Source organism: Wyeomyia smithii, chromosome 3 (assembly GCF_029784165.1).
Source record: "Wyeomyia smithii strain HCP4-BCI-WySm-NY-G18 chromosome 3, ASM2978416v1, whole genome shotgun sequence".
In the NCBI taxonomy this organism is placed as follows: domain Eukaryota; kingdom Metazoa; phylum Arthropoda; class Insecta; order Diptera; family Culicidae; genus Wyeomyia; species Wyeomyia smithii.
The window spans coordinates 119,986,648-120,013,401 of NC_073696.1; the positions used below are offsets into that span (position 1 = coordinate 119,986,648).

General features: G+C 40.8%; 1 protein-coding gene across 8 annotated transcripts in view; it reads left to right on the forward strand.

Annotated features, from left to right (window-relative positions):
* Window positions 1–808: 808 nt before the first annotated feature.
* LOC129732658 (Kv channel-interacting protein 4-like) overlaps window positions 809–26,754 on the forward strand; it is a 165,666-nt gene continuing 139,720 nt past the window's right edge. Inside the window, exons 1-2 of one of the 8 annotated variants that reach the window (XM_055693716.1) lie at window positions 809–902; window positions 2,612–3,027. The gene's annotated coding sequence lies outside the window, so the exon portion shown is untranslated. Of the gene's footprint in view, window positions 1,101–2,611; window positions 3,028–26,754 lie in introns of all 8 variants that reach the window. The other 7 variants (XM_055693720.1, XM_055693721.1, XM_055693717.1 and 4 more) reach the window with 7 other exon arrangements.

Here is a 26,754-nt window from a genome sequence, read left to right on the forward strand (position 1 = left end):
CATTTTTCAAGTTCTTATTGAAGCTTTTTAGAGATTCAACTGAAGACCGTCTAAAGACGGCACTGGGCACTAGAGGGTTAATAATCTTATTAGGTTATTTTTGTAGTGTTCTAACGTTTTTGCAATTAGAGATTCACTGTTAGATAAAATTGTAGAGAAAAATTCTATTTAGCTGCACACATTGGCTGCCTTAATGAACTGCACTCACCATTTTTTCGTTCTGTTGTTACGACATTTATTTATAAACATTTTTCGTAGTATTGTCATTCAAATGGTGAGCGATTTATTTAAGCAAACGAAATGAGGACAAAATAGCTACCGTTGGAAATAGCTGATCAAAACTTTATTGCAAACGGTAGTTTTCTTAATTTTTATTTTTTGTTTTTATTTCATCTGAGATTTTTCTCTTCATTTAAGAACATTCTGAAGAATATTGCTTAGAAGTTTATCATTTTAGCTCATTTCACACGATATAAAAGATAATTATGATTTTCTTCAATTAACGATTTGCGGATTACCCTAACGGCTAATTAATAATAATGTCCAGTTGCAGGTAGGCACCTACCCACATCAGCATTAAAGTGTTTTTTTTTTCGATGCAGCAGTACGTACGCTCCTATCAGCGCAAAGAATGAGTGAAGTACTTTCGCCTCCTTTATACAAATGTGTTTGAGTGGTACTGCTAGGGTCAAAATAGGGCTTCGTTGTATGTCCCGACTGCGATTCCTCTTCGTGCTAACCGACGGGAGCCCGAATCGCAGGATGATTTACGAATTGCGGAGCAGTCATTTCGTTTCGTGCAAGGATAAAAAGCCACGAACCACATCAGGAGACCGAACAGATCGCTTTGGAACGCGCCGCCGAACGGAAACTTTTAGCCCGTGTCCGCGCACTACACGGTGGTAAGCTTGAAAGCTTTTAGCTTGGTCTAGTGCTCTCTTGGCGTATGTGTACCCTGATGCAGCGGTGATTGTGTTAGTGTTGTGTGTATATCGCTTCAGATCCAGCGTGCCATTTGCGCCTTTTTAACAAAATTTCAATTTACGGAATTCTGTTTACAATCTCGTTGGCCAAGAGTTGTGCCTGCTGTGTCGAGGCTGGTGGGTGGTTGACTGTGGGTGAAAATAAATTGGAAGAAAATGTGATGCGAATATGCGATCCTTGCAGCCAGCGTTGCCAGGTCATTTTTTTAAAAATCTGGAAAAGGCAAAATAAAAATCTGGAAAAAATCTGGCAGTCATTTCGTGGGGTGAAAGGTTAGTTTTTCGGATAAAAGTCTTGGGGTACGCAAAATTTGAGGTGACAAAATTGCAAAATTTCGCGCCAAAATTGAAGTGATGACCTTTTTGCGGAACAGAGAAAATAAAATCTGGATCAACCATGAAAAATCTGGATAATTGGACATCAAAGCTGTTTACCTGGATACATGTTCAAAAATCTGGATAATCCAGCTAAATCTGGATACCTGGCAACGCTGCTTGCAGCCTGAGCTTCATCGTTGGTTGACAAGTTGTGGTGCGGAAGGCGCTGGTGATGGTGTTGCTGAATTTTTGTTTTAGAAAATGTGTTTGTAAGCGTGTGCTTGTTGCCAGTGACAACTTGACAGTCAGGCACTCGTCGTGTTTGCAATGAATTGTTAAAAGCTATATCGTTCCGTACACACGATTTGCAGGCTAAGCTTTTCGTGTTTTTCTCTTTTCAACACATTGCCCGAGCGCCCGACTGGATGAAAAATAAAACGGGCAGCGCGTAAAACCTTACAATCTCATTTTATACGTTTAAAACTAAACAACAGTGGCTAATAGTAAGCTAAGAGGACGGGAAGGAAGACTCGTTCGCAGTTCTCAAAGTTTTCCAATGGTTTTTTTGCTCTTAAGTATAACTTCATGCTATTTTTACATAGACAGTAATTTTATGCATTGTTTGAAATATTTCAATAACAAATGTTGTATTTTGTGTACAAGTTTTCGAGATAGCTGAATATGTTTTCTTCATTCAGCACACAGGAGTCGCTTCTATTATTTTTCGTGTTTTGCATTCCAATTGTCGACGCCTTGTGTTTCAAGTAAAAGTGTCCCAATTCGAGCCTGTTCCATAATACTTATGTCTACTTTCACCTTGTTTTGCTCCTGTTTGCCAGTGAATGGAATACGTAGAGCTGGCGAGACTTCTCGTTTGCCAAAGTCGAAGACAGTTATGCTCGTTTTTTACATTTTTGCTGTGTCGGTTATTGAATCAATTATTAGATTTTTGAAATTCTAAACCGTAAGCTTTGTAACAAACTGTTTTATAGCCGCTCGTTAATACTTGACAAAATTTTGTTTAATAATCTCAATAACCGTGACCGTGAAAATTGAGCTTCATGATATGGAAAAAAGTTTCCGAAACCAAGCAGACCACGTTGTCAAACCAAATCGCAAATGGCGTGAAGGTTATTCTTATTTATTTTCTAACGTATAAACATATAGACCATGTTATACGTGAACAAATGTGCAACAATATACTTCATATACACAACAATCTTTCGTTATTAGTTTTGGATACACTATCACATAGTTATCTACGTTGAAACTCGTAAATCTATAATATCATATCATTTCGTTGTAAAAAGTTTACGCAGCATATAACATGGAACGTAGCTCTTCCCAATCGAAAGTTGTGATTATCGTATTGGGTGTTTGTTGTGAGTGATGAATAAACAGCAAGTGTCATTGCAACCCGGCGAGAATTGCGTCGCACATTTAGAGCTTGTCACAGTGTCAATAGAACACAGTCAGAAAAACGTAAACCACAAACAAATCAGCCACAGTCAACACTATAGAGAGCAAATTAACCCCATACAGAATCCGAGAAAATAAAAAGCACCCAAGGGGTGGTAACGCAAAAAAAAGTTCCACCAACAAAGAAACAGGACAACGTGCCATACGCAACAAAGCCGAAGGTCACGACGAATTGTTCGGTGAAAAGAATAAACGGCGTAGTGAATATTATATTGCAGCACCTAAGCGGAGCGGAGATGGTGTAAAGGTAGGTTTGTGAACGGTTGCCATCTGGGGAATGTGTTCTTTTAAATAGCGATCATTTGTTTTACGCACTAAGTAGCAAGGTAGGAATGGCAATCTTTCATTTGCCACCTGCTTGATTCGAATTTTAATAATTGGCCAGAGTGAAGAAATCTTTTGAACAATGGAGACAGAATTTATCATCAGGGATGCTGAAGTTTTTATCTCAACTGTTTTCTTGAATTGTTTCACTCTAGCTCCATTATCTTATTCATACAGTGAATAAATTCAATCAGAATTGAAAATAATAAGATTGTTCTCTCTTTTTGGTTCGACGGTAAGAATTGAGAATCAAAGAAATAGAAAGGAATTGATTCTGGACGGGTTTTAGTTTTAAAGTTTTTAAGTTCACCTCAAATCATTCTCTATTAACCATGCGGGTCCGTCACTTTGCACATTGTGGAGATGTTTTGTAGTCTGTTCATTTAAGTTTGTTCGTGGGTTTTAGATATTTTTTTAGAGTAATAGAGAAACAAACGCTGAAAATTTCAGCTCAATCGAAGAACACCGAAACAACGTCCCTCAGAAAGGCGGTTGCGCCTCTCGCGAAATGGCTCTTAAACATAATGCAAACATTATATTTAGTTATTCTCCAAATGACACTTGCGTTTATATGATGACGCTTGTGGATTACTATGAGCAATGGGGAAAAGTCGTCGAAATTCTCCAAGGGATTTCGTCTTTTAAAGTGACAATGATGAATGATACTGTCAACTTTATAGAGTTTCTAAGGTATGCTTATATTGGGGCATCTTACTTGAGTAGGAAGCAAACAAACTGATGGCAAAACTGGTGCCATGCTTACCCGATTAGCCAAACATAACAAAATCAGGTGAGTCAGTGTGAATAAACCTCAATCCAGTCTCTTATTATTTCTCAACGAAAGCTCGACCCTGAGATGTCTGAGTGTGTTATAAATAATAGACTACGAAGATTAATGGGCACAAAAGTCATGTCTAACTACTCCATTGTCTTGAAGATTTGTTACACTTAGTATAAAGTTTGTTATCACTAAGTTTTCTACCTAGATGAAGAAATGGTACGTAACTGTGCATTAACTTGTTGCAGGATCTTACATGAAGCACCAGTTTTTGGACTGTTCTGACTGATTCAGGAAAGTACGCTCTTTTATTTGATTATCGCGGGTAATAAATTAGATCCGCTGTCAACAGATACAGTTCCTCCGACGAAAATCACCCTTATTAACAAAAAGTTTGTTGTGGAAGAATCGCTGAAATTGGGTGGATAACTGTTTATCGGATGCATCATCCAATGCTTACGAAAAAAAACAGGAAGAAGTGTTTGATAATTACTGACTTCTGAATTACAAAAAAAGAATTTTTTTTTCAGTTTTTGAAGTGGAAATGCAATGTTTGTTTTTAAATTTAGAATGCTAGTAATGAATGCGCGCTTTACAAAAATTCAGTGGCAAACAGTTTGAACCTTGAAAACGGCACGTAGAAGAATTATTTTTCGGATTTATGTTTCATAAACAGTGCAATGCAGATAACATTCGAAACGTGGTCATTTGCTGATGTTTTAATCTGTTTAGTATACCAGTGAGTGACAATCATAAAAAGCAGGTCACCTTCCAGTCTTAAACACTGCCTTTCATATACGTTCTATTTGTGTCTTTAGTTTCCATTAGTAGAGATAATTTACTTGTATGCATTCCTCTCCCATTGTTTCCGTACAGCTCAGTTATTTCACAGAAGGAGGTCCATAATTGCATTTAATGTACCACCGTTCACGTTCACTGCTACGTAGCCGTCCGAGCAGCATGAGACTTTATACTGCTTCAGCATCCAGCACAGATGCAAACTGCAAAACTTATCTGCGGATACTAGAAACAGGGCAGATCCGCTGGGGTTTCATTCAGCAGTACTTTTTATTCCCTCTTTATTTCAGCTTATATCTGTTATATCTTTTTTTGCACTGTATTACTTCATTGGTAGAAATAAGGTTTAGCAGACATGTAAAAAGAAGTTTTTTCAGTTGTTAAAAATAGATTTCTTAGGGAACGAATGCTAGTCATGTAGAAATTTTTAATTTAAAAATTTCCTCCATTCAGTTAAGACCGACGATTAATGTCGGTTGAAAACATCATTTAGGTTACCTGTTGGATGAAATGAATAAATAAAATAATAGCAAGATGGTGGTGATATTGCTAGTTTAAACTCATCGTAAGCAAATTGGTCTGAGTTTAAATGTAAAGATTTCAAAGATTTAAAACACATCGTATACTTACTGAAGTTGCTCAATGCGGTGAAATAAAAATTCAAATCTTGTCTATCAATGTCAACTAAATGTGCTTTCAAAAATCATTTCCGTGCGTTGATATAAAATGAATCATGGATGATAAATGTCTACATTTTTCAATGTTTTCGTTGATTCACAGATACTTGAGGAATGTAACGGAAACGCAATGCCACATTATTTCTTAACGCGTACAATCTGCATTGTTTACAGTTGAACTACTACGTCCATAATCTAATGTCGAATTCGTTTTCGTGGTGTAGCTACACTTTTCCGGACTAAAATTTGCAGCTTGAAATAAAACATTTTCAGTGTAGTTGCATTGGTATGCGTAATAATAGAGATAGCTGTCAATTTGTTTTGTTTTGATCATTGTCGCCTTCGTCATTTTGTCTTGTTTCCGTTCATATGTCCATCTTGCAATTGTGCTGAAAAAAAATTTACCTGACACTTTACCACGTGGAACGAGAACCAAAACAAACCAGTTTTGACACATACATGTAAATGTGTTGGTAACTCCCTACAGTACACTCTGCTTTTTTCGGGTGTAGTCCAGGACAGAAAAAGTGTAGTCCGAAAAGTGGAATAAAACATTTACGATGTCAAAAGTGTAGTCCGAGTGTAGCCACACCGCGAAAACGTTTGAAATTTGCTTTGAACAGGCTACGCTTAAAATGCCTCACGAGATAAATAAATACAAAGCGTCTCCATCAAATTTTTCTCAAAGAAATAGCTATATCATTAGTAACCTGTACCAACCATTAAATCTACTAAAATTGAAATTCATTTTGATGTTCACAAATTCTACACGTCGTTTATTGAATACGCAACAAACGATCGATTAGTGTTGTTATATTTCCATCCGTTGTGAACTTTCACAATCTTACCGATGAAAGTCTTCTGTCTTATGCAGTACCTTTTCCAGGTATAATCGGATGCCGCAGCCGGCAAAGACACACTATCTTGGAAATTAAATTTTCATGACAATGATTATAAGTGGCAACTTCGGAGCCGGAACATGAACGCATCCATCAACGCTGCCAGCAAAGACAGGATAAAAACCTAAATTAATCTACCTAGCGGTCAGACCCAGCCTTTCTCATTCCAACTTATTATTTGTAAAATTAGATTTACATGAACGCTTCAATTTAATAAATGTGTATTCACTCTTTAGGTTCTAAAAAGTGATGTTGTAATCTATACATATAAAAATGCATTCCGGTCTGTCTGTCTGTCTGTCTAATCCATATAGGCTCGAAAACTACCGAACCGATCGACGTGAAAATTTGTATGTAGGGGTTTTTGATGCATATAAAGGTTCCTATGATAGTTTGAGACCCCTCCCTCTTCTGTAAGGGAGGGATCCCATACAAATGAAACACAAATTTCTGCACATCTCGAGAACTAATCAACTAAATGGAACCAAAATTGGCAGGTGAATGTTTTTAGAGGTAACAAATATGTTTCATAATCGACCTCAGGCAACATTTTGGATTGTAAGATGTCAACATCCGGTTTCTGGAAAACAGCCAAAAATGGCCGATTTTCACCCAGTATAGTAATATTCGGATCAAGAATGATACACAGCAGCTGAAATCGCTCACAGATCCCATTTTGGATTCTAGGTTGGCGACTTCCGGTTCTCGGGAAACAGCCGAAAATGATCGAATAACACCCAATATGGGTCTTCAACCAAAATTATCTTAAATACCATTTCGAAATCCAAGATGGCGACTTCCGGTTTGTGAAAAACAGCCTAAAATAACCAAATACCATCCAATATGAGTATCTCTGGAACCAGAATTATGCAATGAGCTAACAATTGACGCCAGGCACCATTTTGAATTGCTAAATGGCAACTTCTAGGAAACAGCCGAAAATGACCGAATAATACTCAATATGGATATTTCCGTTATCGAGATGATGCATAGAAACCAAACATTGACCCTGGACACCATTTTGAATTTAAAGACGACCACATTTAGTTTCTGGAAAACAACCAAAATAACTAAATACCTCCCAATATGGGTATTTCCGGTGTCAGATTGATGCCAGAAAATCTGCTGAAAATGACCGAATACCACCCAACATGAATATATTTAGAATTAAGGCGATGTACAGAAGCCAAAAGTCGAGGATGTTGTCATTTCGATAAAACCAATCATTTCAAACGACTTTAAACACATCGCAAGGAATCAATGAAATTGGAACGTTCAAATAGTACGACATCACATTCAAATTATGTTGAGAACACATATATCGATCAAAGCAGGTATAGTTTTAAATAGTCTTTAAATTTCTTTTCTCTCCATAACTTTTGAGCCACATATCAAATTGTTATTAAGTTTGTTATTCGTTAGTTCGAGAGATGACTCGTTCGTATGACACTAGTTATGTTCAAATAAGTCATGTAATCTTTGAAATAATAGACTTTCGTTGTTTTATTAACAATTTAATACATAACGGTTGCTTAAGTTCGATTATAAACAAATGAAATGTATAGGGCAGCCAAACTTTGAAACCACGTGTTCAATCATAATTCATCAGTTAACCCTTAACTAACCTGCTCATCTGATAATACGATTGATCAAATTGATTGTGTAGTTCCTGAGATAATGAAGCTTCGTGATTTTCACATTTCGGTACATTACAGACGAAGTTACAGTCCGATTACAGTAAAATTCAATAGGGTGTTATGAGGCAGCTAGACCTCTCATTTTACACTAATTTTGTGGAAATCGGTTCAGTCATCTCTAAGAAAAGTGAGTGAGTTCAAGTAGTCTTTGGAATATGTTCCTTTTCATAGCTGGATTTCACATTTTTAAACATAACAGGCAAAGTAATAGTCCGATTGCAAAACAAATCAATAGAGTCTTATGGGACAACTAGACCTTCCATTTGACACTGATTTTATAAAAATCGGTCCAGCCATCTCTGAGAAACATGAGTGAGTTTAAACTGTCTCCAGAACACGTTTTTTTTCATAACTTTTTAACCACAAGTTCAATCTTTATAAAATTCAAAAGTTAAGGATTTTTTAGGTAGCTCGTTCATTTGAAACCAATTTTGTCGCTGTAAACGGCCCATTGTGTGCTGTTGAAGGAGAAAGTTAAAAATTATCCGAGGCGCCATGGTGCAACCGTAAATGCTTTCCTTTTTCTGAATACTCTCTCGGTAAACGCCAGAAAAAAAAAACCGGCAAAAGAAAATTTAATTGCATAGGCAGTGCAGTAGCGTGATAAGTCCCAGCTTCAACTTCAGTCCAGTGCAAGTGTTGAGTGCTTGTTGGATGCCGAGGTTAAATAATAATTCAGTTTAGGTTGTTTTGTGCAAGGAAACAGAGGCTTTCCGGCAACCATTAATTATTATACATTCAACAGATGAAAATTACGGACTGGAGTATCCAGTTTTTGCGGACCTAATAATAAATAAAAAATATTCAGTAATGGAAAAAGTTGGGTGTCGAGTCTGTGTTTGCTTTAAGGATAAATTGAAAAGCAAACACACGGTAAACATCGGCAGACAGTTGTCTTTCCAAAAATGAATATTGAAATTTGCGACCATAATCAACTTTCGCGTTAGAATTCAACTTATTTTTCACTTTCCGAGGGAAAGTTATAGCTTCTTGCCGAATCAACTCGGCAAAGTGCGGTACATCTGGTTGCCACATTCAATATAATTTATTGCCTATTTTGTACACCTTTTCCGTGCTTTGTGTCTGAATAGCACAATTGAGGCATATTTACGAGACACACTTTACCCGAAAGTCCTTAACCTGTTCGTGGTTGCCTATTTTGGTGGGCCACCTCAGCTGCTAGTATTCTTAGTCTTCTCGATGGAAGCGATGACCTTTCTCGTTACGTTACACAATCCTTTCCCAGCTCGGGTAAACAGTGGCAGACCGAATTGGAGAAAGATAAGAGAGACTTGAAAAGCTGTATCGATTATTAATGTTTGAATGAGAACTCGTTTTGTGCCAGTGGTTCTAGAAAAGCGAACATGCTGAAGTTGGATTGAAGCGAGTTTTTGAATCATTATGCTTATTTTTGGGTGATGATTTAAATCCATTTTGGGGCAAATTTTTTATTATGCATTTTAAGATAATTTCGATTCCAAAAATCATCTTAGTTCGTTATAGTCTAGATTTCAAGATATCGCGAAACAAATATTTTTTGAATGAGGACTCATCAAAAAAATTACAATTTTCGTTTAGGGCTTAGGACAACATTCCATATTTTTTTGCAATTTTAATTTAGTAAAAGAATTTTAAAGATAATTTTTTCGTTATACGAAGAACTTGCGCTAGCAATTTCATATTAAAATTAAAATTTGCAATGAACTTTTGACAAGGCTAGTACGTAAAATTTTCAGGGAAAAAAATTAATTTAGTTTACTTTCAATTTTATGGCGTTAGATCGTTGAGATCCTCTCCAGTCTCCCCTTACACCCGCTGCTCTGGCATCCTCGTCGACAGCACACATCGAGCGCGTGCGAGGTCTGCCTCGGAGTCATCGGCCTCTAACCGGTTCTTTACTGAATATTATCTTTGCCGGTCGCTCATCCGCCATCCGTGCTACGTGGCCAGCCCATTGTAACCGGCCATGTTTTATCAGCTTCAGCTTGTTTTATCAGCTTCAGTATACCTCGTACAGCTCGTGATTCATGCCTCTGCGCCACACCCCATTTTCTAGTTTGCCTCCGAATATTGATCGCAGGATTCTATGCTCAAAGACTCCAAGCGCTCGTCGATCGGCCTACTTCCACGTCCACGATTCATGTCCGTAGAGTGCGGAAATCGGGAGGATCAGAGTCCTATAGAGCGCAAATCTCGTACGGGTTTGTAGGCTACGGGACCTAAGCTGTCTACACAATCCGTAATAAGCCCTATTCGCTGCCGTAATTCATCTCTTCACCTCGCGGCTAACCTCTTTGTCACATGTCACGAGAGTACCGAAACAAACAAATTCGTCGACCACTTCGAAAGTATCCTCATTCATCTCCACCGCAGCACCAACACTCACAGAGCTACCATGCTCTCTGCCACCCACCATGTATTTCGTTTTGGCAGTGATTATGGAGAGTCCAATACTCGCAGCTTCCCTTCTGAGAGCCGTAAAGGCCTCCTCAACAGCTCTACGGTTAACACCAATTATGTCAATGTCGTCCGCGTAGCCCAGTAGCATATGAGACTTAGTGATGATGGTGCCACTTTCCCTTCATATTGCACCTTCTAAAGATATGTTGAACAGCAAGTTCGAGAGCCCGTCACCTTGCCTCAGATAATCTGACGTCACAAACGCGTCCAAAAATTCGCCCGCTGTCCTGACGCTTGAAACCGTCAAGCGTCGCACGTAACAGTTTAATTAGTTTTGAGCATGAGCATGAGCATGATTGACCGCCCGCGGTTGCTACTCCGTTATTGCCAGATCAGCAGTAATTACACAGAGAACCAATAGATGATGCTTGGGACCAACATGCATCCTCAATGTGTAAAAACTGGTGACCTTAATATGTTTATCAGGCAAAACCAGCGCCGGCCGCATCCGAATGCAGGTCAAAGAAGGAGTTTGTATAGGAAAATGTTGACGTGATACTCGCTTTATGGAAGCCGAGAACACCTCTGCACTTCCACGAGAAATCACTGGGATGTTGGAGAAAGGGCAAGGTATACAGCAGGGTTCGTTTTGGTGAACGATGCGCTGATTTCGAGCGTCGGGTTCTTTACAACAAGTGTCGCGCCATTGAGTTCATTACATTCACCACGATATTCATAATGCGATTCGAACTTATTCAGTTTGAAAATGTAACACAGCAACAATAAATCGTACGCAAGGATACTGGATCTTTGACCGAATCGAGACAACTTCAAATGATCGGATATCTCCTCGTAAGGTGATCCTCTTTATACCGAAAGCTATTGCGCGTTGTTGATCTATCTGAAGATAGGCCTCTTGAAATGTATAAACGCGGAGTCTCTCTAGGTTCGGTCAACCGGATATTTTCTTTATAACAGATCGACTTACGACGTCTCTCGTATTCACTTCGTCTGCTCTAAAAAAACGATCCCGCGAAAAACACACCTGAAAAACGGAATATAAAAATGATGCGCGCTTATTACGGAAACGAACCATGAGTATCTTTCTTGCCAAACACCGCGATCCTCTGCGTACGACGCGCGTGAAGTAGCCTTTACCACTTGTAGCAACCAGCTATTTGTCAATCTCGAGTACACGTTGGCCGCGATTCTTTGGAAGGTATGCATCGCGTTTTCGTTAGTCACGATATTTATCGACCGAACGAAATCTTCGGTGAGACATGAACAAGCATCTGGGTAAACTCCGCGAAATCACTTAATTTCGAAAACGTTCATATGAGCAAAACTCTCCCGAACCGGAAACGCGGTTTACACCGAAGCATTACGCACGACCGCTATTTTTCCTTCTACCGACGCAGACGCTCGGGGATACGACATTTCGATGTGAATGTTACCTATTTAATAGAAAAATTGGCAAAGTTTCATGCATACAAAGCCTTAATAATTTAAAAACGAAGTTATCCATATTGACCAATATATAGTCTCAAGTTTATTAACAAAATGCCGAACCAGTCATAATTGGAACGTATTATATAAAACATCTGCCCGAAAGCTATAAAAATCGAAAAAGTGAAGCATAAGATTTTGGCTATCATTACTGCACCATAGTCCGACAATGACATTGGTAAATAGTGTGCAGTTTATAGAAAACCCTGCTTTTTAAATTTCAGTTCCAGGTCTATTTTCGTACAAGAATAAAGATCTTTCGTGATCTTTCCCATATTTTCCATTACATTATAGAAAAGTTATTGGTACCCATCTTTAACATCGACAACCGCCTCCCATCGATAACACCGCTAAAGTCCTAGTGTCAACGACAACCATTGATATGTCGCAGGTGGCACAAAGCATGTGAACCACCTCCCGCACCTGAAAATCATCATATAAAATTATCAACTGCTTCACCAACATACTATTTTCATAGGTGATTTTAAGGAAACGAAGCAAAAATACTATTTGAATTGTATATATAAGAACCCATACGGAGCGGTATAATGTAGAATTAAAACGATGAATCCACGCGCAGTTATTTTTCCATAAAAAAAGGTTACTTATCTTGCGTAGCATACGAGCTATTTTCTCCATTCCTTCCACTCAAATCCTGAAGCCCTACTAGTTTTTTTTTTATTGTCAACGTTTTTGTTGATATACGGCGTACAAAATGCGGGCACCGAGTCACAAAATGTGCTAGGCCGACCAAGAATTCAAATATTTGTCTATTACTAATCCAGAATATCCTCGAGAAAGCAAACGCGGTTCTTTGAAAGGCATATATCGCGTAGTCATTCGATTGAACACGATATTTATCGACTGAACGAAATCTACTTCGATTTGCGATGTATTAATATAGTTTGCGCGAGCAGATTCCGGCTAAACGGTGATGATGAGACAGATATTATCAAATATCTGGGTTCATTTTGCGAAATCGTTACACTCCAAAAATCCATATATCAGCAAAACTCACCCGGGTTGAATACGCGTTTTCAACGAAACGTAACGAACGACCGCTTCAGTCTTTCTGGCCGACACAGACGTGCAGGAACCCGGCGTTTATGTCGATTTTCTCTACTCGACGTACGAATCGCCTATTAAATATGAAAATTGGCAATGTTCCATGCATCCAAAGCCTCAAAAATTTAAAAAAAGCAGATATACATATTATACAGAACATAGTCTTAAATTTGTTGACAAAGCCATGAATAGAATATATGAAAAATTACATAAAACAACTGCTCAAAAGCTAGTAAAATCAAAAAATCAAAGCATATGATTATGGTAAAACGCATATTCCAAACTCCCACAAACTACACTAACATTTTCTAGACGAGAACAATGCTTGTCAATGAAAGCCTGCGAACTAGGCCGCGCATAACCGTGGTAATCGGGTGAATTGAATAATGTTACACGCTTAGTTCATTACTAATACTAGCACCTTTATAGAGAAACAAAAAAAAAAAAAAACTGTGTACTTATCTGTAGATAGCCCCTAGACTCACATCGCCCAACAATATTTCACCGGGGAAGCAGCACATCCAGAGCGATGATCCTGTTTCACGACCTAACTGTCGGTTTCACCAAGACCTTGACTTTGGAAGTGGTTAGTGAGCTACGCATAGTGCGCTCCGCTTTCCGGACAGTAAAGATAGGCAACAATTCAAAATATAATATTAATTGCAGGCCTATGCACAACACAACACCTTCCAGCAAGCAGTGCACGCCGACCGATGATTCTTCTACACTTTCGACCTCCTCAACCCCGTTGTAGTGAGTATCCACCGGAGCCGGTCCTCTGTAACGCACAGCACTCCAGCGTCGAATCGGTGCGGCAACTGTCAGCGATGAACAGCAACAAAAGACCTTGAGCGCAGGTCGATTGGACCCAAGCCAGCAAAAACAGGATTAAGTTAACCAATAAACTAGTTCCAGTCGTCCAAATATCTGTATATCCTCACAAAAAGCACAATCGAAACTTTAAAAATTGTGACACGAAAATTTTTCGCGTCCGTTCGTTTTCGTAGCTTACTGCGATCTCCCTCCACGTAACAGTTTAATTAGTTTTGTTGAAAAACCATGTTCAAGCATAATTTGTCACAGCCAGCTGGGACTCCATAGCCTTAGCGCTACAGAGCCTCAGAGTGCCGGCGTCGTCATGCAAGATTCTGGGCAACTACTTTCAGAATCGAGTGCTAGTGTACAACACAAAGGAGGGTCAGAAATACGTCCCAGTTACCGCAGGTGTACCGCAAGGTTCCATCCTGAGCCCGGTATTGTGGAATGCCATGTATGACGACGTGTTAAAACTAACACTCCCTCCAGGAATGGTGATTGTGGGCTTCGCCAATGATATATTCTTCAGGTCTACGGCGAGTCAATTAGAGAGGTGGAGTTAAAGGCCGCACTATCCATACGCGTAGTGGAAGATTGGATGCACTCCAGAAAACTGGAGCTAGCGCACCATAAGACCGAGGTCATCGTTGTGAATAATAAGAAATCGGAGAAGCAGTTCCTTAAAGCTTCTGGGGGTTATGATCGATGACAAGCTCACGTTCGGGAGCCACGTCGATTATACCTGCAAGAAAGCTTCCGCTGTAGCGGCATTATCCCGCATGATGGCAAACAGCTCAGCGTTCCGCAGCAGCAGGCGCAAAGTCTTTGCTAGCGTGACTACGTCCATACTCAGGTATGGAGGGCCAGTGTGGTCCAAGGTTTTGGGTACCTCGTGCCATCGTGACAAGCTCGAGAGTTTGTGTCTTGGCTGGCATGATGCCCATCAGCATCATCGTCAGAGAGGATGTAGAGTACTTCGACCAACGCGGCACAAGGGGTATACGCAACATCATAGGTCATCTTTAACGGCTAGATGGCAGCAGGAGGGGGTAGACACCACAAGGGGTAGATGGACACACCGACTCATTCCAGAGTTAGCATGCTGGATTAATAGGCGCCATGGGGAAGTAACCTTCCATCTGACACAGATCCTGTCAGGCCATGGCTGCTTTAGGCACACAGTACCAAAAAATGAAATTCACAACTAATGCAAATAAAAGCACATAACGGATTCTAGCACATAAAGTGAAAAACATATACAATTTCACACTGTTAATAATGCACAATACAGAATCGTTTTAAGCCATGTAAATTTGTGCGTTAATTGATATAAACTTAAAGCTTCGAATATAAATATGCATGCAAATTCACAATATATTCATTTACATTGCATGTGAATATAATGCCACACGGAATATTACATGGTTTCCAATGCTCCATTTATGTGCATTTAAAGAAATGTAAATTTTTTTTACTGTGCAGAACCTGCATAGGTTCGGGTATGTCGAGTCCCCTACTTGCCCCGCATGTACAGGAGCGGAAGACAACGCGGAGCATGTATTCTTCACATGTCATTTCGAGCGGATAGGGCAGGAAATGCTGGCACTAAGTGGGACGGACACCACGCCAGAGAATATTGTGCGAAGGATGTGCGAGAATAGGGAAATCTGCAAAGCGGTCATCAAGGCTGTGATGATCGTAAATGTTTTGCAAAGCACCAATCAACGGGAAATCATCGACATGCCCCAGTTAGTAGCCAACTAACTGGCCTGAATAGTGTTGCCTAACGGCGGTCCCGGGAAGACCAAGGGCTTTGGCTGTCCAGCTTAAGGCTGCTCAGCATAGGTAAAAGCAGATCGTCACACTCGAAAACCGCATTGGTATTCTCCAACAAAGGCTTCCTGAAACGGCCTCAGTCGCTATAACAGGATACTGGAGAGAATTCTATAAGCGGAATTTAGGACGGTTAAGCCTTGATAATTACTACAGTCGAGTCTATGTCCCTCCTTGTAGATAGGGCATATGAGTCCTTCCAATCAGTCCGTAGGTCCGTAGGCGGCTCTTACCTCCCGGTATTTCTCCCGCATCTGACGCGTCACACGTTTGGCTGCTACTAAAGTGTTGTCGTAGGTCCGGTCCGGTTCTTCTCTTTCGTTACCTCAGCATCGTAGACACTCACGTAGACGTAGACACTCAGCATCGAACCACCTACTGCGCGTAGTTTTCGCTGTCATACCTATCACTTCTCGCGCTGTTTCGCTGATCGCATCATGGATGGGATTCCACTGCCCGTTCAGTCCCGCTCCAGCTGGTTCACCAATCCGTCTAGCAACTTTCCGAGTATGCTCTGCAGCAATGTCCAGACATATTTTCCTCGCCCATATCGATTCAAATACGATGGACGTGAATCTTGCCTACCACGAGACAGTGTTCTGAGTCGAGGCCTCTCCATTAGGATGCTTCCAGGTGTGCTTCAGAATGTTCAGAAGAGAAAAATGGGTGCTACAGATGGCCATTCCGCTGGCCGCGGTGAAGTTCACTAGCCTCAAGCCGTTGTTGTTGTTGGTATAGTGACGGCTTTCCCTGCCAATAACGGGACGAAAGAACTCCTCTCATCCAACTTGTGCGTTCATATCCCCGATGACGATCTTTATGTCGTGTTGTGGGCACTCTCCATACGTTTTCTCAAGGAGCTCATAGAACTCTTTCTTCACGTCGTCGGTTTTATCGTTCGTCGGTGCGTACACGTTGATAAGGCTGTAATTGAAGAATCTGCCCTTGATCCTCAATACGCATAGACGGTCATCAATAGGCCTCCACCTAATGACGCGCTTCCTTCTGTCGCCGCAACTGTAGTAGATGTGGTGCTTGAAAGAAGTGCTCGCAGTCGGATTAAACGCACGAAATTCAAGTTCTCCGGATTTAGGCCAACGCACCTCTCGTATGGCTGCCACTACCTCCACTTTTGCCTTCTGTAGCCCTCTGGCCAAGATGCCCGCGCGTGCCGGTTCGAGCAGAGTCCTAACATTCCAAGTGCTAAGTTTCCAATCGTTGTCCTCTCTCGTTCACCTAGGTCTATACCGATTGTTCTGATTCGTATCATTCTATGTTTATTTCAGTATGCTGTGGGTTCCTAGTCTCGTGACGGGGCTGCCTTCTTGGGTGTAGCTGGCGAGACACCGCGTTTCATAGTTCAGCCGTCCGCTCCGGATCAGTCGCTGTTTGAGCCAGCCTGGTGAACAGACGCTCAGGCAAGCTGCTCTCCAAGGAGAATAAGAAACCCTTCCCTGTCAGCATACGACCAAGCGCTTCCAAACTTGTTTGGGAATGCATTGAAACTCTACGGGAACTTTCCCGACAGAATTCAGTTTTTCTGTTTTGGGTGCCCGGACACTGCGGAGTCGAGGGTAATGAACACGCTGACTACCTAGCAAGACAGGGATCAGCTCAGCGGTTTATTGGCCCCGAGCCGTTTCTGGGTACGTCCATTTCCGCTATCAAAAGCGAACTACTAACTTGGGAAGGGCTAGAAATAGTATCCCAATGGCAACAGGCACAGGGTTGTAGACAAGCTAAACAGTTTATCTATCCGAACCCTGGAACCGCCAGAAAGCTACTTAGTCTAAATCGTAGTGACCTACGGATAATCACGGGACTCCTCACCGGACACTGTCCCGCTTTTCTATCATTTAATGAAAATCGGCGTAGTGTTGAACGACACCTGCCGATTCTGCAAATCTGAACCAGAGAGTTCAGAGCATTTGCTTTGCTCTTGCAAAGCTCTTGCTTCCTCTAGGTACAACTTCTTAGGAAGTTACCTTTTAACTCCATACCAAGTATGGAGCTCCAATCCCAAGCAGGTAATTAGTTTCATCAACTATGTTGTACCTAATTGGGGTACAGGTTTACATCAAAACAACTCTACTCCATCAATGAGTACGAGCAATCCGTAACCTGTGCACAGCAATCGGGGCCCGCCACAAAAGACAATCAGCAAGAATGTCGTAGTGGCATTTCAGTACCCAGTGCCCTTCAGGCATACAGAGAGAAAAAAAAATACGACCAAGTTCACACGGGTTCACCGATCTTTTCTTGGTTGCTCGTATCCCATTCGGTACTACGTAAGTATTCTGCAGTGTGGTCCAAAGCAAAGCAAAGCCTTGGTGCTACATTCCGTATCGGAACTCGACCTTCTGTTTATTATACACAGACTTCGCAGCCAACTGTTGAGTGTACAGGACAATTGCGGGGCTAGCGCTACGATCCTACTGACACTAACAGTCACTCCCGAGCCAAAACTCGAACATACGACGACTGGCTTGTTAAGCCAGTATCGTACCTCGAGACCAGCTGGGAGAGTGTGGACCACTGAGGTCTAATTTATGCCAATTAGTACGGGTGTACTGCTGGTACGCTCTGCCCAGCCGTTTAGCAACCGAAAAAAGAGAAAAAAATAATTTAAAATTCCTTAGCTTAGCTCATTTTGCACGATAATACGCAAAAAAATAAAGGTAAAATTTTAGGTTCAGTTGAGTCGAGATATTTATCTGGAGATAGTGTTCGTGTCAAATCATCCAAATTCGGGCTCTAATTTAAAGGAAATTTTGTATACGCGTTTGACTCAGTAAACTGAGTGTTTTCCACGGGTGGAATAATTTTGTAGAAACAGGAGTTATTTTTGTAAAGGGTGTATGTATTTGAGCCTACACTTTTATCATCGTATTGCAGTAAAAATTAAATAAACACTGAATTTTAAATTGACTAGATTTTTTTGTTTTTTTTTTTGTCAAAACTCGGAATTATAACAAAATTTTTGGTACAAAAATCTAGGGTGGAGAAATGTACGACATTTTTTTCTCTTGAGGGATTAGTTTCAAAGCATTTCTACCATTTTACTTTTTTAAGAATTATTGTATCTTCGTGAATGTGAGCAGATTGATCTGGATAATTCAACCAATCTTTTTGCTGAGTCTTTCAAGACTGAATTTAGTAATATTGATAATGGTAAATACTCTGTAACACTTCAGCATAACGGATATATTTCCTAGGAGCTGCGCTAACCACAACTGTTCGAAACGACGATACACTCTGAAAGATGTATCAACGTCAAGAAATAATTTGCTGAGCAGCAAGTCATTTATTTTCTAACTACCATTCTTTTGGCTGCCAACAAATCAGAATGTTGAACTTCTCACCAGCACAATGATGACGCAAACGAAAAGTGTACTCGTCTATCGTCCCAAGCATCCTTCTTCACTCGACCTCACTATCACAATTTATATTCCGTGACCATGAAACTTAAACGAAAGTTCGAAGTGTTGGCTACATAGCGAACAAAGCTGTTTTGATAAATCGTCGTGCTGCTAGTTTGAGTCGTTTGAAGGTTTTGTAAATTTTAATTATAATTAAACATTATGTTTCAGTTTCACAAGTTTCTGTAGCAGAAAAGTTTTCTAAAGATGACGCAATTTTTCTAAAGTGTTGAAGCAGTCTCAAGGCTTCAATTATTTTAGATGATTTGTGCCTAAAATACTAAAGATGTTATTATATTTTTTTTTAATACATGAATTTATATTATGGTTGTTTTATCCACCAACACATTTGAATTCACATTCATTTATTGTCGGTGCAGTAGTTGAAAGCAATGTGAGTTACAATAAACCGGCAATAGGTGCTAAATATGAGCTCACTCTTTCTATTACTTTTACGATCCGGTTTCCTCTACATGTTCATTGTTACGATAATTTGCATCCACCTGACGCTACTCTTAACGTTCATAGTGGCAGCACATCCAGCGTAGAATGGCTTTTATGTTACCAGCTCGCATTTTCTCCCACTTCCGGTGCCAGTCGTTGGGTTTTGCTTGCGCTATTCCACGATGATGGTGGCCTGATTCCTTTTACGGGTTTTTCATACCGGATGGATTGCTGTGCGTCTAGCATATTGTTTCCATTTACAGATCAAGCCCTTCCACTTCACGGTGGAGAGCTCTTATGCCAATTTGTTTGTTGTCCCGATGGCTTTGGATGACTTCTTCTCTTCAATGGAAGGATTTGTTCGCATGTCCTTAGCAACGCACACAATAGAAATCTGTGATATAATGTATGGTTGAAAACATGCTGCGCTGAAATATTGTAATTTGTTCTGTATAGGTAATTGTTGTTTGATTATAAATACTAGTTCTTGCTGTTGGCCGTGATTCAGCTTTGGGGCCAGCTATAAAAGAAAACCATTTCTGTCGCAGTGGCACTACCCAGTGGCCAATGCCCTTCAGGTACACAAAAAAGATATACCTTCCTTGATTCAACACAAATTAAATATATCGAAAACTGTTTTTTGTGCAAAAACCGTGCTCCCACTGAATGTGTCATTATAAGTCGCACGTACAGCCATAACGGGATAATGACGAATGCTGTTGGAAAGTTATGGCATTCATATAGATCGTAATTTATGTGCGGTGCATGGTCGACGGCCGTGCTGGGATGGGAATGTCCACATCCGACTACGCCCAGCATGCCAGTCTCTCCGGAACGTCGAAGTGTGGTCATATATGCGAGCATATTTATTGCCACTCCATAGGCGAGCACTCAATGCTTCAATGCAGCAGCGAAAAGAAAATCATTTCGCTCGAAATTTGTGGATTTAGCCTAGGTAGAAAGCAGCTCTGAAATTACCAACAATTATTCATTTTCAGAGAATTGTGAGTTTTATGCAGGATTGCATATGACGTCGTTAGTGTTGCATGCAATTAACGGTGAAAATTGAATCTCACTCCACGGAAGAGGAAGTTCTGGGTGTGACAATCAATAATGGAATTCGAAGCCAAACAGCCGAGCAGCTTTTTTGCAGTCCTGTCTGTCAGTCATTAGAGATGCTTGCTTCGTGCACAGATGAGACACAAGCGTGTTTAGGGTGTGATATATTTTGGCACTGTTACCAACTTGAGCAGGACGTTTTCGAAAATTGCATAACTGACAAGCATGTGCCACAAGCAGTCTACATCGGCAGTAGTTTTTCGGCCGGTTTTCCACACCAGCTTTTTGCAAAACCTGCCGAAGAAAATCGTTGCTGAAGTATTCTGGCATCCTACCATGAATAGATGAAATATGTGCGCTATGAGTGCACAGTTGTCACGTACAGACACGTGAGAACAATAACTAGTTTTTCGTGCCTCGGTTACAGGTTATAACGTTTCAAATGATGCTGCAATTTTAATGGAATTTGAAATAGGATTGTGAAACATGAATGACACATTTTTTGTTCAGAATCGATGTTCACCGTTCAGTTGTCTTCTTCTAATGCGAGGTACATAAATAATATGCTAATTATGCTAATACATAAAGCATTTAGTATGCTTGATGGTTTGGAACTGCGGCTACTTCATTTTGTTATGAGTACTAAAATTCCGACAGATAATAGTCTTTGAATTATCAAACCTCATCAGGGCTATTTGGGGCATACATTCCGTTAGCTGTTAAAATAACAGAAATTATAACAAAAATCAAAATCTCCTGGTATCGAACCCATATCAAACTTTGTTACTAACGGTTGATCTTTCTAACAGAATATGATAGTATTAGAAACAGGTTAATATTAACCATTGTTAGAAACCACGTGCTTTTATTTGTTTAATATTTTTCAGATCAACTCCATTTTTGAGTATGTATTACCATATTTCATTCAAATACCTTTTTGTTATTAAGTAAATAGGAAAATACAAAATCGTATCAAAATATGCTGGATGGGTGGATAACTTCTTTTAGGAGGCTTTCAGCTTCAGTATAACTGGCTCTTAAAATATGTTATTTTTATCTCATGTAGAAAGAATTTTAAAAATTTTCGAATATATTTTTTTGATCAGAAACTGAAGCAAGTTGTGACACGAACTGGAAAACCAACAAACAGCAGTGATAATTCGAAGCGCATTTATAGTTCTGTCTTCATTTTAATTTCAGTTGAATAACTCAAATAAGATATTTAAAATCTCGTTTTTACAATGTTGCTGAAAGGAATTGATTTTGGATGTTCTGAAAGAGTAAATCCTTGCCAAATGATCTGAAAATATGCAAAAAATTGAGTCATTGAAATTTGACTACACTGGTCAACATAAGTGTGGCCCTAAAGCTCAAACTGAGAAAAATAAAGATTGTAGCTTTTTAACCACGGCCACCAACATTTTTCAGAGATTCAAATGAGTTTTCTCGTAAACATACCGTTTAAGCGACGAACACTACACCGCAGGACGTATCCCACAGGAACGTCAGCATCGACTCCACTGATGCGGCTGTCGAACTTTCTGCTAAATTCTTCAAAAACGTACTTTCGAAAACCCCACCGACCCATTTACCGGACGAACGTTGCGAATGGTTGGATAGCATAGCCCACTACAACGTGAATTTATCACAATTTGACGTTTCTGTTGATGAGGTTCAAAAAATGCTATTGACCATAGAGGCTCCTTACGGTCCTGGACCGGATAATTTACCACCAACTTTTATTAAGTTATTAACTACAAGCCTTGCCTTAGTCCTGACGATTTTGATTGATCGTTCGCTAGGTAGTGGTGTGTTTCCTACAGTGTGGAAAGTTGCGTCTATAACTCCAATAAATAAAACCGCTGCCTTCCAAAACGATTCGAAAAGAAAATGATCACGGCGCTACGTATTAATTCATTCGTTTATACCTGAGCATCAACATTGTTTCATGAGAAAGCGTTCTACAACAAAGAATTTGATGGTATTTGTTGACTCGGTAATACTCAAGTGGTATTAAAGAACGACAATAAGTTGATGCAATTTATGTAGATTTCAGTAAAGCATTTGATAATGTACCACACGCACTAGCAGCCGATAAGTTGAGGTATATGGGACTCCCTAATCGGGTTACTAAGTGGATACTGTGCTACTTAACCGATCGCTCAGCCTTTGTCTCAATCAGTGGTACAAAGTCTTTCAGCTTCAAACAACTTTCAGGTGTACCTCAAGGCAGCCATTTGGGACATTTATTTTTGCTTCTGACCGCAAGCGATCCATGTACCCGTCTGCGGTTCCCGAAACTCATGGTTGCGGATGACTTGAAAATATTTCGTGTTATTAAACCAAGTTTTGACTGTTGTGCTCTACAGGAGGATATTGAGGCACTCATACGCTGGAGCACATATCGTACGCAGGTGAACAGAATCGAATCTATTCAGAAAATTTTCGTAACGTGGAATAACTCTATACACTCAGTTAGTCGAGACACTGTACGACACCGTACGAAACGTACCACGACGACACCGTACGAAAACGAACCTGGAACGATACCGTTGAGGACGAAACAGTCAAACCTCAGTTCTCCGAGGGAAGAAGAGCCAACAAGAAGACCGAGATGGTGTAGCGATGGAATAGCTGTACCGAACTAACGACATTCGAAAGTTCTACGAGAAGCTAAACAGCTCTCGCAAAGACGCAAACCGATATGAGCAGGAGCTTGGACGGCAACCTGCTTACGGAGGGCGAAGTCGTTATGGGAATTGACCTTGGTGCAAGAGTAGAAGTTATGTCTCCCAGCTGGTCTCGAGGTACGATGCTGGCCTAACAAGCCAGTCATCGTAGGTTCGAGTCTCGGCTCGGGAGAGACTGTTAGTGTCAGTAGGATCGTAGCCAGGTTGGTCGGCTGAAAATCAACTGAGCTGCTGGAGTGAACTATCTTTCTAGCGAGCTGTTGAAATACGGTAAAGAACCACTGGCTAGAGCCGTGCACTGGGTCATTGCCAAGATTTGAGAAAAAAAAACGTGTACCGGAAGAGTGGATGAAAGCTGAAAGGGTGTCCCATCTGTTAAAAAGACGGCAAGTTAGAGTGCAGCAAATACCGGGTAATCACTTTGCTGAACGCCACGTACAAGGTTTTATTCCAAGTACGTTCCCATCAATAATCTCCATTTGCGAAACAGTTCAGAGGGCACTATCAGGTGGGGTTCACGGGACAAGATATCCGCGGTGCACCTATTTATCGATTTAAAATCAGCATACGACACAATCGATCAAGATTATGCACGACTACGGATTCCGGACAGACTAACGCAATTAGTCAAAGCGACGATAGATCGACTGTCGTGTGCGGCTTGATTATCGGGAGCACTCTCGAGTCCCTTCGATCCTCCAGGAGGTGCAAGGTAAGGTGATGGTTTCTCTTACCTACTGTTTGATATTGCTCAGGAGGGTGTAATTAGAAGAGCGGAGATTAATCGAGTCAGTAAAGCTATTTGGTTTTACCAACGATATCGACATAGTGGCTCAGTAAAGGTGGGTATACGTACGTTGGAATGAGTGCTTAAGCTAATTGGATTATCTAAGGGTTGCGAGAGCATATCGCACAGTGTCGTACAACGCAATCTGTGTCTTATCCGGCATGATACTTCGATCAACGTGACACAAGGGGCATATGAACTACCAGAAGGTCAATCCCGATGATCAGATGGCAGCATACAATTCCGCGAAGGGTAGATTGACGCACCGACTTATCTCGAAAGTATCCGGATGGGTCGGTAGGTGCCATGGAGAAGTAAACTTCCACTTGACATATATCCTGTCAGGCCATGGCTGCTTCTGGCAGTATCTACACAGGTTCGGGTACGCGGGGTCCCCATGTGTCCCGAGTGCGTGGGTGTGAAGGAAAATACTGTCTTCTTCGCATGTCCTCGTTTTGCGCCTGCAAGGAGTGACTTGATGGTAGTGAGCGGGTTTACTCCGGACAACTCAGTTTGGAAGATGTGCGAAGACTCGGGTATCAGGAGTGCGGTTCGTGCAGTCCCATTCCCTGAGCTTCTCAGATGTGGATGGATTAGACTGGACATCATTGCGTCGAAGACGAAGTCTATGAAGTAAGAACTTCAAAAGGAAGCGCTAAGGTCCCACCTCGAGTTCAAGTTATTGGTGGTGAAATCGAGGTAGTCGTCGAGTTCGTGTAGCTGGGATCAATGGTAACCGCCGACAACGATACCAGCAGAGAAATACAAAGGCACATTTTGAGAGAAAATCGCGCATATTTTGGTCTCCGGAGGACGCTTTTGGGGGACCAACGCCCTTGCTGCCTTCGAGCGGAAGGTATTGCGTACCATCTTCGGTGGACTGCAGATGGAGGACAGTACATGGAGAAGGTGAATGAACTGTAGGAAATACTTGGATAACCATTTATCGTCCACACCGCTAAGATTGGTAGGTTGCGGTGGGCTGAGAATGTTGTTAGGATGTCGGACGACGGCCTGGTATAAATGGTTTTTGAAACCAATCAATCAGGGACGAGACGGAGAGGTGCACAGCGGGCAGGGTAGATCGATTAGGTGGAAGATGACCTTCGAACCCCACGCAGAATGCAGAGCTGGCGAACTGCAGCCATGGACCAAGTGAAGTGGAGGGGACTCTTGCGTATCGCAAAGACCATACCACGGCTTGAGATTGTTTGGTAAGGTGTTACCGTCGTCGGTTTATGGACGATCACAAGTTTACTCACAGACAGACGTCCGAGCTGGGTTCCCAACATGTGTGAAGTTTTATGGTACCGTAGACCGGGGTGGGATTGTGCCAGTGGGGGAGAGATTGTGCCATCGAATCCGTGACTTGTCAGCCATCTCTTTCTGATCAAAAGAAAAGTCTTTCTTGGTTAAGTATTCGAGGAAACTTTTCCAAGAAAGATTTGTCTCGTGATCGCAATGAGATGGCAGATAAACAATGGGTTTGTTTTGGCACAATCTTACCCCCACTGGCACAATCTTACCTCGGCTGACGGTACTAGCAATACGCAATCAGATAGCGCCACCAGCGACGCCAGATTAGTACACCAGTGAAAAAAAATGTTTCAGCAATAAGGTCACCATGCGGCGCCAGTGTAAAAGTGTTCTTGCTTTGCCGTCTGTCTGTAGTTTTACTTTGCCGAAAAAATAACAAAAATAGAAACGAAATATTCATAAAAATGATAGTTCACAGACCTGGAACCGTCAAACTAGTAACATACTGTTTAATCTCAATACACTTCAGAGTACATCAAATGACAACGTATATTGTGGAATCGAGCACACACATAGTTTCGCTTGTATTTAAAGTACATTTCTGTATGATTTGGAAAATCGTGTCCCACCGATAGAACTTCGCAACAAAATAAGATCCGCTGGAATTGCATTAATACAAAGCATGTACGATTAGTTGCTATTATTACAGTGACACTTTTCATATAATTGTCGATGTGCATACTAAATGCTACCTACGTGATGAGTCTTGAACAAAACAAAGAAATTTTTACCGTTCTTGTTTCTTTTGTATTTTAGAAAAGGATAAGCATTTTGTGGCTGTTCTTTTTTCACAACAACTTTTCATGTTGTGTGATAAGAATTCATTGTTGAAATACACATCAAAATAAAACAGCATTCGCTACATCATCCTGTAGGTTTTCGATGCGTGAAATTTCCTCCAATTAGCGAAAAGCTACAACCCTTCCTGCCCAGAAGAGCCTATTAGAAAATGACTTTGTGCACTGAAATTGACCATAAAATAATGCCGTGCTAATGTGCCATCAACTCAACACGCAACCCTGTGGCATGCTCAACCGAAGAAGAGCCGGAAAAATTGATGTGATTAAATGTTTAAGTCTCCTGGAAATTGTACAATCTCGTTTCGAGCCCGCCAGACATGAAAGGAAACTTATGTTTTACTTACACTGATGTGCTCTCGTTACGCTTCCCGTTGGTCGGCTATATCGCTGTCCAGTTAGTCAAGCCGTTATTGGCAGGGGATGTTGGGGTTTGCTTGTTTTCAATAATTTATTAGGCCACTTGGGCGATCAATTTATGGGTGTACTTTATTGTTTATGACGAAACTAAACAATGTTTTATAATCCTCAAATATTTTCACTTCACTGTGTAGCTAATAGCAAAATTGCCAGAGTCAGTAAACCGGGATGCAGGTTTCGCTTTCCAATTCTACTTGCCCAGCGGGGATGTTGCGCCATTACACGTTAGTTGAGCAAACACACATCCC